This window comes from Zea mays, chromosome 5 (genome assembly GCF_902167145.1).
Source record: "Zea mays cultivar B73 chromosome 5, Zm-B73-REFERENCE-NAM-5.0, whole genome shotgun sequence".
NCBI classification, from domain to species: Eukaryota; Viridiplantae; Streptophyta; class Magnoliopsida; order Poales; family Poaceae; genus Zea; species Zea mays.
The window spans coordinates 29,719,636-29,738,781 of NC_050100.1; positions in this window are offsets into that span (position 1 = coordinate 29,719,636).

Below are 19,146 nucleotides of genomic sequence, written 5' to 3' on the forward strand. Positions count from 1 at the left end.
CAGCCTCCAGAACACTAGTCGGGAAGGTCTTGAGGTCAGAATTCTATTGGCCAACAGCAAAGAATGATGCAGCCGAGTTAGTTCAGAGGTGCGAAGCTTGCCAATACTTGTCAAAGCAACAACATCTGCCAGCACAGCAACTGCAGACCATACCAGTAACTTGGCCTTTCGCATGCTGGGGACTGGATATGATTGGACCTTTCAAGAAAGCTCAAGGGGGATACACTCATGTATTGGTAGCAATCGACAAATTCACTAAATGGATAGAGTTCAAGCCCATTGCTTCTTTAACCTCTGCTAAGGCCGTGGAATTCATACAAGACATAATATTCAGATTCGGGATACCAAACAGCATCATAACTGACTTAGGATCCAACTTCACAAGTTCAGAGTTCTTCGACTTCTGCGAGCAAAAGAGCATTCAGATCAAGTATGCATCTGTAGCACATCCAAGAGCCAACGGGCAGGTTGAGCGAGCCAACGGGATGATACTGGAGGCACTCAGGAAAAAGGTCTTCGACAAGAATGAAAAATTCGCAGGAAAGTGGATAAGGGAATTGCCCTATGTCGTTTGGAGCCTAAGAACCCAACCCAGCCGAGCTTTGCATGGAAACACTCCTTTCTTCATGGTCTATGGGTCAGAGGCAGTGCTACCCGACGATCTCAAGTTCGGGGCGCCAAGGTTGATCTTCAAAAACATAGCAGAAGTCGAGGCCACCAGGCTGGAGGACATTGATGTACTTGAAGAAGAACGGCTGAATGCGGTAATCCAATCAGCACGGTACCAGCAGACTCTAAGGCGCTATCACGACAAGGCTGTGCGACAGCGATCCTTCTCAATAGGAGATCTCGTCCTCCGCCGAATTCTAACGGGGGAGGGACGGCACAAGTTATCGCCCTTATGGGAAGGACCCTTCATAGTAGCAGAAGTCACTCGGCCCGGATCATATCGCCTCACTCAGATGGATGGCACAGAAGTCGGGAACTCCTGGAACATAGAACACCTCAGGAAGTTTTATCCCTAGCTGTATCTCAAAAAGCTATCGGGACGACGATGTACTCTGTAAAGTGGAAATATGTCATCAATAAAAAAGGGGTTTCAAAGACACTCAATTTGTTCACGATTGACTTGCATTCTTACTTAACTCGGGGTGACCACTATGCCCTGCTAACGGAGCAATCGACTTAAGTCGGCAACGACTTAAGGCGGTGCGACATGCTCACGCTTACTTAACTCGGGGTGACCACTATGCCCCGCTAACGGAGCAATCGACTTAAGTCGGCAACGACTTAAGGCGGTGCGACATGCTCACGCTTACTTAACTCGGGGTGACCACTATGCCCTGCTAACGGAGCAATCGACTTAAGTCGGCAACGACTTAAGGCGGTGCGACATGCTCACGCTTACTTAACTCGGGGTGACCACTATGCCCTGCTAACGGAGCAATCGACTTAAGTCGGCAACGACTTAAGGCGGTGCGACATGCTCACGCTTACTTAACTCGGGGTGACCACTATGCCCCGCTAACGGAGCAATCGACTTAAGTCGGCAACGACTTAAGGCGGTGCGACATGCTCACGCTTACTTAACTCGGGGTGACCACTATACCCTACTGACGGAGCAATCGGCTAAAATCAGCGGCGACTTAAGCCGATGCAACATGCTCACGACTACGCAATTCAGGGTGACCACTACGCCCTATTAACAAAAGCAAGCGACTTAAGTCAGCAGCGACTTAAGGCGATCTGACGAGATTACAATTACTCATATAAAGATGACTTCTATATCCCGCAAACAAATTTCATAACCATCACGCATTGTTTTACTACTGCAAATTTACAGACTGATGAACTCTGAAACAATACGAGAATAACAATGTTGTTTAAGTACTGAGATGACGTCCTCTAACAAATGTCTGACCATGCTAACCACGCGCTCAGAGCACGCAAAATGTTTCTCTACTTGGTGATATTTTTCTCAGGAGCGATCGACGAGGAAGGACGACTCGAGGAATCAGGGGCAGCATTCACATCAGCCCTTATATCTTCAGGAACAACCACGCCGGGTCTCCTCATCAAGATTCGCCCCGCCCGAATAGCCTTGTCCATGGCTCTGTCGCGCTGGGCTCTAAGAGTAACAGAAGTTTCTTCGGCAACCTTAGCAGCCAGTCGAGCAGTTTCTAACTCCTGGACAATGGATTTCTTGGAAGCTCGGAGTTCTTTGATGGTAGCGTCCTTCGCTGATATCAACTGCTTGAGGCGGGTCACTTCATCCGTGGATTCCTGCAGCTTACAGTGTTGATTGTCCAATTCTTCCATTGTAAAGTGGTGACTCCTCTCCAAGATGGTCAGCGAGTTGCTAGAATCACGATACAATCTGTCAAGACTATCACGAGAAGCAGCAAGGATACGTTTTTCTTCCTGCGAGCAAAAGTCAACTCCCTCAAAAACCAAGCAAGTAATAGGAACACAACAAGGCAAAGCACAGTTTTGTAAATCACCTTTTCAGAATTGAGCTGAGCATGAAGAGAAGAACTCAGTGCATTGGCGTCATCCAAGGCAGCGGAGACCTGACCCAGTTTAGTTTGGCTCTGAGAGTACTTCTCCTCAAAGTCAGTGCACCGCTGGACCAATTCAGCCTGATCTCGGGAATGTTTTTCCTCAAGAGTTGAAATCTGCCAAGTCATTCCTAGCAGGAGATAATCAAACAAAAAGGGGTCAGAATGTAAAGCAGTCCACAGTGAAGGCAAAGAGAAGCAAAAAAGCACTAACCAGCGTTGGTTGCCTCCAATTCAGAGACGCGATGTTGAAGTGACACTGGATTCCAACATACAAGAGACGAAGCTACTTCTGGGATGGAAGCACCCTGTAACCTCAGCTGGCTAGCCATCCCATCCACCAAAGCCTGATGAGGAGAACAGATGAGTGTAATGACAGCAGTTCATGCAATGTAAAAATCAAGCTAAAATACATCACAGTACCTGGAGGTTGGAAAAGAACGAAGGGATCCCCAAATCAGGAGAGATCAGTTGATAACCAGGCGTAAGGCCACCACCCGAAGCAGCTTGCAACGAACCAGTAGGAATCAGCTCGGTGCCTTCAACAGAGCCAAACACTCGGTCAGCGGGGACGCTGCCCTCTAAAGCGACTCCCTGGTCCAAGGCTTGGGCTACCACCATACAGCTAGAGTGTGGAGGAGATCCCGCATGAACGTCCATGGAAGTACAGGAGGGAGACCCCGCTCGGGCACCCTCGGGGGCTAGGTCATAGTTTGCACTGCCCACTTGAGCCGGATCATCCCCGGCAGCACCCTCGGGGGCTGGGCAGTGGCTTACACTCCCCACCCAAGCCAAGTCATCCCCGGCGACATCCTCGGGGGCTGGGCATGTGTCAGCACCATCCTTGGGGTCCAAGTTCTAGTAGCCACCTCTAAGGTTGACGGGCCCTCAGCTACTTCCATAGGACCAGGATGATCCAAGTCAGACTCCCGACCCTCGAGATCGCGCTCTAAGGTCGACGAGGCACAGGATGACCTCAACCCAGCATCAGGCACGTCAGCGCAAACCTCCATTACACCATCGTCCACTGGCTCCGATAACAAGTCCTCTAGGACCATATCCTCAAGAGTTTGATCAAAGTTGGCCAGGGACAGTTCTTGCAAACCAATGAGGGCAGACAAAGCAGGAGAGGGAACTCCACTACTTTCACCGCTGGCGATGAACTGCCGACTGTTTTTCCGAGTCAAAGGAATTTCATTTTCTTCCTCCTCGTCATCCACATCAGCAACAGATGGAGCACCCACATTGGGATCAGCAGCGGATTGGGTACACCCATTGGGGTCAGCATCAGTAAATCCAGTCGCAGGCACTTCTTCAGCAGCAGGAACCGAGGTACCAGTGTCCCGATCCAAACTGGATACTTGCCGGAGGCGTCTTCTTTTCTTCTTCTGCTCATCAGCAGAAGGATCAGGCTGATTGGCTCGGCAAGGGCGCCTCGGGCGAGTACTGACAGGCTTCTGAGTATCCAAAGTCGTATCAGCCTCTGGGAGGGGCGCCACTACCAACGCCCCAGCAGGAGCAGCGTCGGAAGAATCCTCAGCCAGCAAATCAAGCATAGCGCTTATCTCTGCATCACTAGGGTTCAGGGGCACCTCAAAATGGACATGCCGTTCATCATCAGGAATCTCCCCAAGTGAGGCAACCAAGGCACTAACTTCTTCAGCAGAGGGTCGCACTCTTAGGCCCAAACTGCCATCAGTGACAAGTGGATTCGACACAAAAAGGGTGAAGGCTTTGGGAGGAGGCAGGTTCCAGGCCGAGTATGCCACTGGAGCACCAACATTTGACACTTTGCCCCTAAGGATCATCTCAAGTCAGCTCACCAAGTCTGCAGAGGGAATTCTTCTGTTGGTAACCCGAGTTGAGTCGGCTAGCCCTCGATACAGATAAGCTGGGTATGCCCTGTCTTTCAATGGCTGAATATTCTTGAAAACAAAATCAGTAACCACGGCTTCAGCAGTCAGACCCCTCTCTTTCAGCAGTCCAACTTCAGCTAGCAACACACCTGCCTCAGCTACCTCCTGATCTGTGGGAGACTCGGTCCAGCTTGGGGTGCGAACGTCCGGCTGTCTTCCCGACCGGGAGGGGAGAGAATTCCCATAATTCTCAACTATGAACCACTCCAAGCGCCATCCCTTGATACTGTCCTTGAGAGGGATCTCGAGATATTCAGTCTTCCTCCCGCGGCGCATCTCCAAGCTGGCACCCCCAACCAACTGATGTTGTCCCCCGGCCATCCCAGGGCGACAATGATACAAGTATTTCCACAACCCGAAATGTGGTAGCACGCCGAGAAAGGCTTCGCATAAATGAACGAAAATGGAGATTTGCAGGATAGAATTGGGGTTCAAATGAGTCAAATTAAGATGGTAGAAATCAAGGAGGCCGCGGAAAAATTGAGAAATGGGAAGGCCAAGGCCGCGGAGAAGGAAAGGGGCATAAACAACGGACTCATGGATATCCTCAGTTGGAACAGTAAACCCATGCCAAATCCGCCAAGAACATAGTTCCCGCGGAGGAAGAACCCCGATAGATACGAGGTGGAGAAGTTCAGGCTCAGAAATGACGGACATGTGGTTACCTGCGAAAGGCAACTGGCTGTTGGGGTCGATTGGAGGAATCACCACAGCAGACGAACTCGAGGTCTTCCTCTTGGGCGCCATCTCGATTCTACCAGCGAGCAGAGTGGGAGGCAAATGGCAGAGAGGATTCGGAAGCGAGAAAGCAAGAACTAGGGCACGGAAAGCAAAGGCGGCTAAAAGCGCAGCACTTATGGGATATTCTCGAGCCAGATACCGTTTCAAAAAGTGCCCAGTCAGCACCCGGCGGTTATTTCCAAAACACCGGCGTGCCACGTGGTCACCCGGCAGTTATTTCCAGAACACCGGTGCGCCACCTCATCACTCGGCTATCATCCTCAAAGTGGCCCGCGCGGCCTGCTATCACTCGGTGTTACCTCTAAAACGCTGACGTCGCCCTCCAGTCACTCGGCGTTGCCTCTAAAACGCTGATATCGTGTTCAGTCACTCGGCGTTACCTCTAAAACGCTGACGTCGCCCCCCAGTCACTCGGCGTTACCTCTAAAACGCTGATATCGTATTCAGTCGCTCGGTGTTACCTCTAAAACGCTGACGTCGCCCCCCCAGTCACTCGGCGTTACCTCTAAAACGTTGATATTGTATTCAGTCGCTCGGTGTTACCTCTAAAACGCTGACGTCGCCCTCCAGTCACTCGGCGTTGCCTCTAAAACGCTGATATCGTATTCAGTCGCTCGGTGTTACCTCTAAAACGCTGACGTCGCCCTCTGACATCGTCTCAAGTCGCTCGGCAGTTATCTCTAAAACTCCGACATTGTGTTCAGTCACTCGGCAGTTACCTCTAAAGCGCCGACACCATCTACAAAGTTACTCGGCAGCTATTTCTGAAAGCATCAGTTTGATGCCCGAGTTATTCACTTACTGTCTCAAAAGAATTAGCTTCACAAATGAGCAGGACAATCATCAAGGAGAAGCCAACATCATTCTTTCATTATAGAGGAAGATAACATACTTACAAATCAACTCTTTATGAGTTGATACTTCCCTACTACTACATTACATTACTGCTACTACTACTACACTACGCTATACTACTCTACACTACTAAATACTACTACATTATTCTAACTATACTATACTAATATCTACAAGACCAGTGGCATCTAGCCACTGGCCCTGCTGCTGCCGTCGCTGCTGCCGCCCCGGTTGCTGCCCCTGTTGCCGCCGCCGTCACCGTCCTTGCTTCCGCCGCCGCTGCCCTTGCCGCTGCCGTCACCGTCACCGTCGCCACCGCCGCCGCCGTCGTCGTCGTCGTCGTCCTCGTCCTCGCCGCCGCCGTCCTAGTCCTCCTCATCCGAGGAGTACTCCGACTCATCCGAGCCCTCGAGCCCGGAGCGCTCGACGGCCCGGATGTACGTCCAGACCTCCGCCGTGAGCCCCTGGGAGTCGTCTGAGTCGTCAGACGACTCACGCAGGGGGATGGGAGCCGGAGACCCCTCAGACTCAAAGGATAACTCCTCCTCTGAGTACTCCGAGTCACCAAACTCCTCCGATGGAGGAGTTGGCTCACGCCTGCGCTTGTTGTTCTTGCCCATGGTGGAAGCAAAAGGGAGAGAAGAAAGGGAAGCAACAGAGAACAGCAAGAGATGTGAAAAAGCCAGAGAGACAATGGCGTTATTTATAGAAGGAGAAGGCAACCGCTCACCTCCAACCGCGGTCACTGAACAGTCGCAAAAGCATTCAATAAGCACTCCAACCCGTTTGAAGACGCGTCAGGCGGCTGACGCCGTTTCATGCAACACAGCACCCATTGGGACTCCAGTCAACAACGCGGAGGGTATGATTACACCCGCCGTCACATCACATTACTACTCAAAAGCAGTCGGCTAAAACACTCGATGTACCAAGCCGTCCCTTGCCCACACCCATTGGGGGGGACGTCCAGGAATTATCGGTATATTTTTCAAAACGGTCACATCTGTGCAGGGCACGCAGTGAATACCTCAAGACAAAAATGAGATACCAGTAAGGATCAGAGGAAAGCCAAATATAGCCAGTGAAGTACAAAATATGGCCGACAGAAGCGACGTGAAGACTAGACAGAGAACGTACATCAAACGTCCAATCAGTCGCAGAGCAAATAAATTGCACTACCTAGCAAGATATGGATGGATTGCGAACTCAGCTGCTAAAGACAAAATATACGCTGACCTCTGAAGCATAATATTGATGACATAATGCTGACCTCCAAAGCATAATGCGGATAGCTTCATGCCAATTTTTACAAACAGAAAGGATAATTTTCAGCAAAGAGACACAAAAGGAAGACCTTCGAATGGATTATCCTCAAAAATCCATTTGAAGGTTGGGGGCTACACCCATTGGGTGCACCTCCGGTGCACCCCATGGATTATCATTCCAAGCCAGTATAGTGCCGACTTCTAAGGCGTGGGACAAGATTAAAAACAAGGCCGGCCCTCAACCAAAACGCAGGAGCACAAATGGAAATAATTTCTGGGGAAGACCTTCGAGTAGATTATTTTCTAAAATCTACTCGAAGCTCGGGGGCTACACCCATTGGGTGCACCTCCGGTGCACCCAATGAAGTTCAGAATCCTACAAATTGAAATGCCGACCTCTAAGGCACAAGCACGAAACAAAGCTTCGGTTTACGAGTGATCAAAGCAGGAGGAGACAATAAGAAGTCATTTTCTTCAAATCACCTGCAAGCTGGACCTGGGATCTTTGGGCTGATTACCTCTAAATTAACCCAAAGATCGGGGGCTTGTGGGGGATAGATATCCCCCGGGTCCACTAAAAGAGTAAAAGACCTCACGAAAGGCCCAAGGGCCCAATAAATCGTAAGGTCATTCTTTCGTGGGCCTGGGGAGAGACAACCAGCAAAGCAGATCGACATGAGGCCGGATTGGTGCAAACCCGGATGACCCACAACGTCGAGCGAGTGACCACAACAGAGATCCGACTTTCCCGCGTTGGAGCCCCCATGCATTAGAGCCATGCGAGGATAAGTCGGCAGAACTACAAGGAGATAAACTCAAGCAGTTCACTATATTTTAGCTACACATTGTTATCATATCCACATGTATTGCCTCACGGTCGAGTATATAAGGCCTAGGGGGCACCCCTTCAGAACGATCGACCCAATTACTCAGCCACCCACATCAACTCTCTGCATTCTCAATTCAGAGAGCTCTCTTGTAACCTTGTCCACCAAGCATACTCACCAGGACGTAAGGTGTTACGCGTCTCTAAGCGGCCCGAACCTGCAAACATTGTCCACTGTCCCTCGTGCATCTGGCACGAACCATTTTGCTACAGTCATCGACACCGTCCTACTCCTAAAAACACCTCGAGGGGCATCCTCGGGTGTGCGGTCGGACCCAAAACACCGACAAAAGGTATGTTTCTCAGACTTAGTACATTGTTTTAGAGACTAATGTATTGTGTCTAAGTGCTGGAAACAGGAAAAATCGAATTGGAAATGAGATGGCTTTGTTCAGCCAAAACTGCTTAGTCTGGGAGCACCGGACTGTCCGGTGGTGCACCGGACAGTGTCCGGTGCGCCAGACTGACTCGGGCGAACTGGCCGCTCTCGGGAAATCGTCGGCGACGTACGACTATAATTCATCGGACTGTCCGGTGAGCCAACGGTGGGCCGGGCCAACGGTCGGCCACGCGATCTGCGCGGGACACGTGGCTGAGCCAACGGCTAGAAGGGGGCACCGGACTATCCGGTGTGCACCGGACATGTCCGGTGCGCCAACGGCTCTCTGGCTGCCAACGGTCGACTTCGCTGAAAAAGGAAATAAATCGGGCACCGGATATTGTCCGGTGTGCACCGGACTGTCCGGTGCGCCACGTGACAGAAGACAAGAATTGCCTTTCCAGATTGCTCTCAACGGCTCCTAGCTGCCTTGGGGCTATAAAAGGGACCCCTAGGCGCATGGAGGAGAACACCAAGCATTCCTTGAGCACTCTTGATCACTCACACTTCATTCTTGCGCACTTGTTCGACATTCTAGTGATTTGAGCTCCGTTCTAGTGTGCTAGTCTCTTGAGCTTAAGTCTGGGTCTTGTGTGTGCGTATTTGCTGTGATCTTTGTGACTTGTGTGAGTTGCTAATCCCTCCCTTGCTCCGTGTTTCTTTGTGAACTTCAAGTGTAAGGGCGAGAGGCTCCAAGTTGTGGAAATTCCTCGCAAACGGGATTAAGAAAAGAAAAGCAAAACACCGTGGTATTCAAGTGAGTCTTTGGACCGCTTGAGAGGGGTTGATTGCAACCCTCGTCCGTTGGGATGCCACAACGTGGAGTAGGCAAGCGTTGGTCTTGGCCGAACCACGGGATAAACCACTATGTCATCTCTGTGATTGTTCTCTTGTGGTTATTGTGTTTTGCTAAGACTTCTCTCTAGCCACTTGGCAATTACTGTGCTAACGTCTAACAAAGTTTTGTGGCTTAAGTTTAAAGTTTTAAAAGGATCACCTATTCACCCCCCTCTAGGTGCTCTCAGCAGGTGTCACACCGGGCCACATACTGTGCTATCTCCTTCTTCATCCCTCTCCACCAGTATCTGGCTTTGAGGTCCAGGTACATCTTGGTAGTTCCTGGGTGAATAGAGTAAGCTGAGTTGTGGGCTTCATTGAGCAAGACTTCTCGTGCCTCTCCCATTGGTACACACAGACGGTTCTTGAACCAAAGAACTCCTTGTTCATCTGTCCTAAGGTCCGGAAGTTGCTCCTTGCGAGCTCTTTCCATAAGTCTTGCTGTCTCCGCATCCAGGCGTTGATCCTTGCATATGAGATCTTCTAGCATTGGCTTGACTTCCAAGCTACCGTTGTCTCCCAGACATGCATGTAGCTGAGATGATTCCTTCTTCCAATCTTCTAAAAAGTTGGTCCCCTTTATCACGAAAGGTTTTTGGCTGAGGGCGCCCGCTACCACGTTGGCCTTCCTGGGGTGGTAATGGATCTCGAGGTCATAATCCTTGATCAATTCAAGCCATCTTCTTTGACGGAGGTTGAGGTCTGGATGAGTGAAGATGTACCTCAGACTCTTGTGATCAGTGAAGATGTGGCATTTGTTCCCAATCAGATAGTGCCTCCATATTTTTAGGGCGTGTATTATGGCTGCCAACTCCAAGTCGTGGGTGGGGTAGTTCTGCTCGTGCGGCTTGAGCAAGCGGGATGCATAGGCAATAACTTTCTCATTTTGCATTAAGACACACCCTAAGCCTTGCCTTGAAGCATCACAGAAGATGACGAAATCCTGATGTATATCTGGTAGTGTCAATACGGGCGCGGTTGTAAGCTTCTCCTTGATGATCTGGAAACTTTCCTCACATTTTGGAGTCCACACAAACTTATTATCCTTTTTGAGAAGTTCGGTCATAGGTCTTGTTATGCTGGAGAATCCTTTGATAAAGCGGCGGTAATATCCTGCCATTCCCAGAAAGCTTCGTACTTCACTGACGTTGGATGGTTGTTTCCATTTTGAAACGGCTTCTACCTTGGATGGGTCCACTTCTATTCCTTCTGTAGTCAAGATATGCCCAAGGAAGGCTATCTTTTCTAACCAGAATTCACACTTGCTGAGCTTAGCATAAAGTTGATGTGCCCTGAGTCTTCCGAGGACGATTCAAAGGTGACGCTCATGGTCCTTGCGATTCTTGGAATAGATAAGGATGTCGTCGATGAAGACTACGACAAACTTATCCAATTCTTCCATGAATACCTTATTCATGAGGTTCATGAAAAAGGCGGGTGCATTTGTTAGCCCAAACGGCATCACTGTGAATTCATATTGTCTGTATCTGGTGACGAATGCAGTCTTCTGAATATCTGCTTCCTTGATCCTCAGTTGGTGATATCCTGACCTGAGGTCTATCTTGGAGAAATATTTGGCTCCCTGCAGCTGATCGAAGAGATCGTCGATCCGAGGGAGTGGGTACTTATTCTTGATTGTAACTTCATTCAAGGACCGGTAATCAATACACATTCTCATACTTCCATCCTTTTTGGTAACGAAAAGGACGGGTGCTCCCCAGGGAGACGAACTAGGATGGATGTACCCTTTTTGTTGCAGCTCTGCAATCTGGAGTTTCAATTCTGCTAACTCTGCGGGGGCCATGCGGTATGGTCTCTTTGTGATGGGCGCAGTGCCAGAAATGAGATCTATATAGAACTCCACTCCTCTTTCTGGTGGCATTCCAGGCAACTCTTCCGGAAATACATCCACAAACTCTTCTATTACGGATATGTTTTCTATTGCTAGATTAAACATCATTGGATCATTGGCGGGCGGTTGGGCCTGATAGGAAACTGCTTTTCCTTTGCGGTCGGTGAGAAGGATGGTCTTACTTGCGCAACTTATGATAGCCTTGTGCTTAGTTAGCCAATCCATTCCTAGGATCACATCAATCCCTTAGGATGGCAAGACGGTTAAGTTTGCCAGGAACACTACCCCACTTAAAAGGATGCTGACTTGGGAGCACTTGAGCCGGCATAGAAGGTCTGACCCCGGGGTTCGGGTGACCAAAGGAATTTCTAGGGGTGTAGAGGGGATGCCATGCTTTTCCACAAACTTAGTGGCTATAAATGAGTGGGATGCTCCTGAATCAAAAAGCACAGTAGCGGGAGTAAATTCAACAAGGAACTCACCGAGCACTACTCCTGGAGCTTGTTGGGCCTCTTGAGCGTCGACGTGGTTGACTCATGCTCTGCCCTGGTACTGGGTCCTGCTCAGCTGACTGTTGGAGGGAGGTGCCTTGGAGGTAGGTGTCGAGGGAATCTTGGGGCCATTCACCGAGTTGGAGTAGGTAGGTCCGGGTGCCTTCAACTGGGGGCAGTTATTCTTGAAGTGACTGGGGTCTCCGTAGTGCCAACAAGCATTTGTTGGCGGTTGGTTGTTTGCAACAGAGGGGGCCTGAAGGGAGCTCTGACTCTGCTGACTGTAACGTGACGGAGTGGGTCCAGCTGGTCTATTGAAGCTTGGTCCCCTGGGTGGAAGCCCAAAGGATCGAGCTCTCTAGTGACGGTCTTGCTGCTGAGCTCGGAGAACCTGGAATTTTCTCTTGAGGTGCCCTTTTTCTTCCTCTTTTGTCGTTTCCACTTGGATGACTTTGTTGGAGAGGTGAGAGAAGTTGAGGAAGTCTTGGCTGGCGAGGATGGTCTTAAGCTCGGGTCTTAGCCCTTTCAGAAAATGGGCCATCTTCCTAGACTCGGTGCTGACATCGTCAGGCGCGTAACGGGCCAACTCTGTGAACTTGTGAACGTACTCACTGATGGTCCTTCCGCCCTGTGTTAGTTCCCGGAACTCATCTTCCTTGAGTTGAACTATCCCCTGGGGTACATGGTGCTCATGGAAGGCTGTTTCGAATTCTGCCCAGGTAGCATCCCTGACGGCCTCGCTGAAGGTATCCCACCATGCTAGGGCCATTCCAGAAAGTTGATGAGCAGCCAGTTGAACACGCTGATTTTCGGGGCATCCGATGGCTTCCAGTTTCCTCTTGATCGTGCACAGCCAGTCATCTGCATCGAGGGGATTGCTGGACCCCGCAAACGTGGAAGGCTTGAGTCTCAAAAATTCTCCCATCCTATCATGTGGTCTCCCACCACCTAGGCGCTGGTTTTCCAAACTTCTAGTGAGGACTTCAATGAGTCAGGTCTGATTGGCTAGAACTTGGGCCAAGTCTAGAGGTAGTTCCGGAGGTGCGGGGAGGTGGGTCTCACCCCCTTCTCCGCCAGCTTCTCCTTCAGCTCTTAGGGGAAAACCTGCTCCAATCCCGGAGGCGGTAGTGAAAGGGAATTAGGCTTACACCTAGTTCCTATATAATTTTGGTGGTTGAATTGCCCAACACAAATCTTTGGACTAACTTGTTTGCCCAAGTGTATAGTATATACAGGTGTAAAAGGTTCACACTTAGCCAATAAAAAGACCAAGTTTTGGATTCAACAAAGGAGCAAAGGGGCAACCGAAGGCACCCCTGGTCTGGCGCACCGGACTGTCCGGTGTGCCACCGGACAGTGAACAGTACCTGTCCGGTGCACCAGGGGACTCAGACTCCAACTCGCCACCTTCGGGAAATTCCAAGGCGACTCGGCTATAATTCACCGGACTGTCCGGTGTACACCGGACAGTGTCCGGTGCGCCAAGGGAAGTCGGCCTCAGGAACTCGCCAGCCTCGGGTTCGCGCGGCAGCCGCTCCGCTAAAATTCACCGGACTGTCCGGTGTGCACCGGACTGTCCGGTGTGCCAGCGGAGCAACGTCTCTCTGCGGCGCCAACGGCTCCCTGTGGTGCATTTATTGCGCGCGCAGCGCGCGCAGACGTCAGGCACGCCCATGCCGGTGCACCGGACATCAAACAGTACATGTCCGGTGTGCACCGGACACTCAGGAGGGCCCACAAGTCAGAAGCTCCAACGGCTAGAATCCAACGGCAGTGATGACGTGGCAGGGGCACCGGACTGTCCGGTGCGCCATCGAGCAGACGCCTCCAGCCAACGGTCAAGTTTGGTGGTTGGGGCTATAAATACCCCAATCACCCCACCATTCATTGTATCCAAGTTTTCCACTTCTCAACTACTACAAGAGCTCTAGCATTCAATTCTAGACACACTAAAGAGATCAAATCCTCTCCAATTCCACACAAAGCCCTAGTGACTAGTGAGAGTGATTTGCCGTGTTCATTTGAGCTCTTGCGCTTGGATTGCTTCCTTTCTTTCTCACTTGTTCTTGAGATCACAACTCCATTGTAATCAAGGCAAGAGGCACCAATTGTGTGGTGGCCCTTGCGGGGAAGTTTTGTTCCCGGCTTTGATTTGAGAAGAGAAGCTCACTCGGTCCGAGGGACCGTTTGAGAGAGGGAAGGGTTGAAAGAGACCCGGCCTTTGTGGCCTCCTCAACGGGGAGTAGGTTTGCAAGAACCGAACCTCGGTAAAACAAATCTCCGTGTCTCACTTGCTTATTCGCTTGGGATTTGTTTTGCGCCCTCTCTCTCGGACTCATTTATATTTCTAACACTAACCCGGCTTGTAGTTGTGTTTATATTTGTAAATTTCAGTTTCGCCCTATTCACCCCCCCTCTAGGCGACTATCAATTGGTATCAGAGCCCGGTGCTTCATTAGAGCCTAACCGCTCGAAGTGATGTCGGGAGATCACGCCAAGAAGGAGATGGAGACCGGCGAAAAGCCCACTACAAGCCACGGGAGCACTTCATCGGAAGAGTCCCGCACCAAAAGGAGGGAGAAGAAGAAGAGCTCCTCCAACAAAGGGAAGGAGAAGAAATCTTCTTCTCATCACAAAGAGAAGAAGGAAAAATCTTCTTCCCACAAACCGCATCGGAAAGGCGACAAGCACAAGAAGATGAGGAAGGTGGTCTACTACGAGACCGACACTTCATCAACATCGACCTCCGACTCCGATGCGCCCTCCGTCACTTCTAAGCGCCAAGAGCGCAAGAAGTATAGTAAGATCCCCCTACGTTACCCTCGCATTTCCAAACATACACCTTTACTTTCCGTCCCATTAGGCAAACCACCAACATTTGATGGTGAAGATTATGCTAGGTGGAGCGATTTAATGTGATTTCATCTAACCTCGCTCCACAAAAGCATATGGGATGTTGTTGAGTTTGGCGCGCAGGTACCATCCGTAGGGGATGAGGACTATGATGAGGATGAAGTGGCCCAAATCGAGCACTTCAACTCTCAAGCAACAACAATACTCCTCGCCTCTCTAAGTAGAGAGGAGTATAACAAAGTACAAGGGTTAAAGAGCGCCAAGGAGATTTGGGATGTACTCAAAACCGCGCACGAGGGAGACGAGCTCACCAAGATCACCAAGCGGGAAACGATCGAGGGGGAGCTCGGTCGGTTCCGGCTTCACAAAGGAGAGGAGCCACAACACATGTACAACCGGCTCAAGACTTTGGTGAACCAAGTGCGCAACCTCGGGAGCAAGAAGTGGGACGATCACGAAGTGGTAAATGTTATTTTAAGATCTCTCATTTTTCTTAATCCCACTCAAGTTCAATTGATTCGTGGTAATCCTAGATATACTAAAATGACCCCCGAGGAAGTTATCGGGCATTTTGTAAGTTTTGAGTGCATGATAGAAGGCTCGAGGAAAATCAACGAGCTTGGCGACTCATCCGAAGCCCAACCCGTTGCATTCAAGGCAACGGAGGAGAAGAAGGAGGAGGCTACACCAAGTCGACAACCAATCGACGCCTCCAAGCTCGACAATGAGGAAATGGCGCTCGTCATCAAGAGCTTCCGCCAAATCCTCAAACAAAGGAGGGGGAAAGACTACAAGTCCCGCTCCAAGAAAGTTTGCTACAAGTGTGGTAAGCCCGGTCATTTTATTGCTAAATGTCCTATATCTAGTGACAGTGACCGAGGTGACGACAAGAAGGGGAGACGAAAGGAAAAGAAGAGGTATTACAAGAAGAAGGGCGGCGATGCCCATGTTTGTCGCGAGTGGGACTCCGACGAGAGCTCAAGCGACTCCTCCGACGACGAGGACGCTGCCAACATCGCCGTCACCAAGGGACTCCTCTTCCCCAACGTCGGCCATAAGTGCCTCATGGCAAAGGACGGCAAAAAGAAGGTTAAATCTAAATCCTCCACTAAATATGAATCCTCTAGTGATGACAATGCTAGTGATGAGGAAGATAATTTGCGTTCCCTTTTTGCCAACCTTAACATAGCTCAAAAAGAAAAATTGAATGAATTGGTTAGTGCTATTCATGAAAAGGACGACCTTTTGGATTCCCAAGAGGATTGTCTAATTAAAGAAAACAAAAAACATGTTAAGGTTAAAAAGGCTTATGCTCTAGAAGTAGAAAAATGTGAAAAATTATCTAGTGAGCTAAGCACTTGCCGTGAAATAATTGACAACCTTAGGAATGAAAATGCTATTTTAAATGCTAAGGTTGATTCTCATGTTTGTGATGTTTCAATTTCCACTCCTAGAGATAATAATGATGATTTGCTTGCTAGGATTGAAGAATTGAACATTTCTCTTGCTAGCCTTAGAGTAGAAAATGAAAAGTTGATTACTAAGGCTAAAGAACTAGATGTTTGCAATGTTACAATTTCTGACCTTAGAACTAAAAATGATATGCTGCATGCTAAGGTTGTAGAATTAAAATCTTGCAAACCCTCTACATCTATTGTTGAGCATGTATCTATTTGTACTAGATGTAGAAATGTTGATATTGATGCTATTCATGATCACATGATTTTAATTAAGCAACAAAATGATCATATAGCTAAACTAGATGCTAAAATTGCCAAGCACAACTTAGAAAATGAGAAATTTAAATTTGCTCGTAGCATGCTTTATAATGGGAGACGCCCTGGCATCAAGGATGGCATTGGCTTCCAAAGGGGAGACAATGTCAAACTTAATGCCCCTCCTAAGAACTTGTCTAACTTTGTTAAGGGCAAAGCTCCCATGCCTCAGGATAACGAGGGTTACATTTTATACCCTGCCGGCTATCCTGAGAGCAAAATTAGGAAGATTCATTCTAGGAAGTCTCACTCTGGCCCTAATCATGCTTTTATGTATAAGGGTGAGACATCTAGTTCTAGGCAACCAACCCATGCTAAGTTGCCTAAGAAGAAAATTCCTAATGCATCAAATGATCATGCCATTTCATTTAAAACTTTTGATGCATCTTATGTGCTTACTAGCAAATCCGGCAAGGTAGTTGCCAAATTTGTTGGGGGCAAACACAAGGGCTCCAAGACTTGTGTTTGGGTACCCAAAGTTCTTGTTTCTAATGCCAAAGGACCCAAAACCGTTTGGGTACCTAAAGTCAAGAACTAAAATTGTTTTGTAGGTTTATGCATCCGGGGGCTCAAGTTGGATACTCGATAGCGGGTGCACAAACCACATGACAGGGGAGAAAAGGATGTTCTCCTCATATGAGAAAAACCAAGATCCCCAACGAGCTATCACATTCGGGGATGGAAATCAAGGTTTGGTCAAAGGTCTTGGTAAAATTGCTATATCTCCTGACCATTCCATTTCCAATGTTTTTCTTGTAGATTCCTTAGATTACAACTTGCTTTCCGTTTCTCAATTATGTCAAATGGGCTACAACTGTCTATTCACTGATGTTGGTGTCACTGTCTTTAGAAGAAGTAATGATTCAATAGCATTTAAGGGAGTGTTAGAGGGTCAGCTATACTTGGTAGATTTTGATAGAGCTGAACTCGACACTTGCTTAATTGCTAAGACTAACATGGGTTGGCTCTGGCATCGTCGACTAGCCCATGTTGGGATGAAGAATCTTCATAAGCTTCTAAAAGGAGAGCACATTTTAGGATTAACAAATGTTCATTTTGAGAAAGACAGGATTTGTAGCGCATGCCAGGCAGGGAAGCAAGTTGGAGTCCATCACCCACACAAGAACATCATGACGACCGACAGGCCGCTTGAGCTACTCCACATGGATCTATTCGGCCCGATTGCTTACATAAGCATCGGCGGGAGTAAGTATTGTCTTGTTATTGTGGATGATTATTCTCGCTTCACTTGGGTATTCTTTTTACAGGAAAAATCTCAAACCCAAGAGACCTTAAAGGGATTCTTGAGACGAGCTCAAAATGAGTTCGGCTTAAGGATCAAGAAAATAAGAAGCGACAACGGGACGGAGTTCAAGAACTCTCAAATTGAAGGCTTCCTTGAGGAGGAGGGCATCAAGCATGAGTTCTCCTCTCCCTACACGCCACAACAAAATGGTGTAGTGGAGAGGAAGAATCGAACTCTATTGGACATGGCAAGAACCATGCTTGATGAGTACAAGACACCGGACCGGTTTTGGGCCGAAGCGGTCAACACCGCCTGCTACGCCATCAACCGGTTATATCTTCACCGAATCCTCAAGAAGACATCATATGAACTCCTAACCGGTAAAAAGCCCAACATTTCATATTTTAGAGTTTTTGGTAGCAAATGCTTCATTCTTATTAAAAGAGGTAGAAAATCTAAATTTGCTCCTAAAACTGTAGAAGGCTTTTTACTTGGTTATGACTCAAACACAAGGGCATATAGGATCTTTAACAAGTCCACTGGACTAGTTGAAGTCTCTTGTGACGTTGTGTTTGATGAAACTAACGGCTCTCAATTAGAGCAAGTTGATCTTGATGAGATAGGTGAAGAACAGGCTCCATGCATCGCGCTAAGGAACATGTCCATCGGGGATGTGTGTCCTAAGGAATCCGAAGAGCCTCCAAGTACACAAGATCAACCATCCTCCTCCATGCAAGCATCTCCACCAACTCAAAATGAGGATGAGGCTCAAAATGATGAAGAGCAAAATCAAGAAGACAAGCCACCTCAAGATGATAGCAATGATCAAGGGGGAGATACAAATGATCAAGAAAAGGAGGATGAGGAAGAACCAAGACCGCCACACCCAAGAGTCCACCAAGCAATCCAACGAGATCACCCCGTCGACACCATCCTCGGCGACATTCATAAGGGGGTAACTACTCGATCTCGGGTTGCTCATTTTTGTGAACATTACTCTTTTGTTTCCTCTATTGAGCCACACAGGGTAGAGGAAGCTCTCCAAGATTCGGATTGGGTGGTGGCGATGCAAGAGGAGCTCAACAATTTCACGAGGAATGAGGTCTGGCATTTAGTTCCACGTCCTAACCAAAATGTTGTAGGAACCAAATGGGTCTTCCGCAACAAGCAAGATGAGCATGGTGTGGTGACAAGGAACAAAGCTCGACTCGTAGCCAAAGGGTATTCACAAGTCGAAGGTTTGGATTTCGGTGAAACCTATGCACCCGTAGCTAGGCTTGAGTCAATTCGCATATTATTGGCCTATGCTACTTACCATGGCTTTAAGCTCTATCAAATGGACGTGAAAAGTGCCTTCCTCAATGGACCGATCAAGGAAGAGGTCTATGTTGAGCAACCTCCCGGCTTTGAAGACAGTGAGTATCCTAATCATGTCTATAGGCTCTCTAAGGCGCTTTATGGGCTCAAGCAAGCCCCAAGAGCATGGTATGAA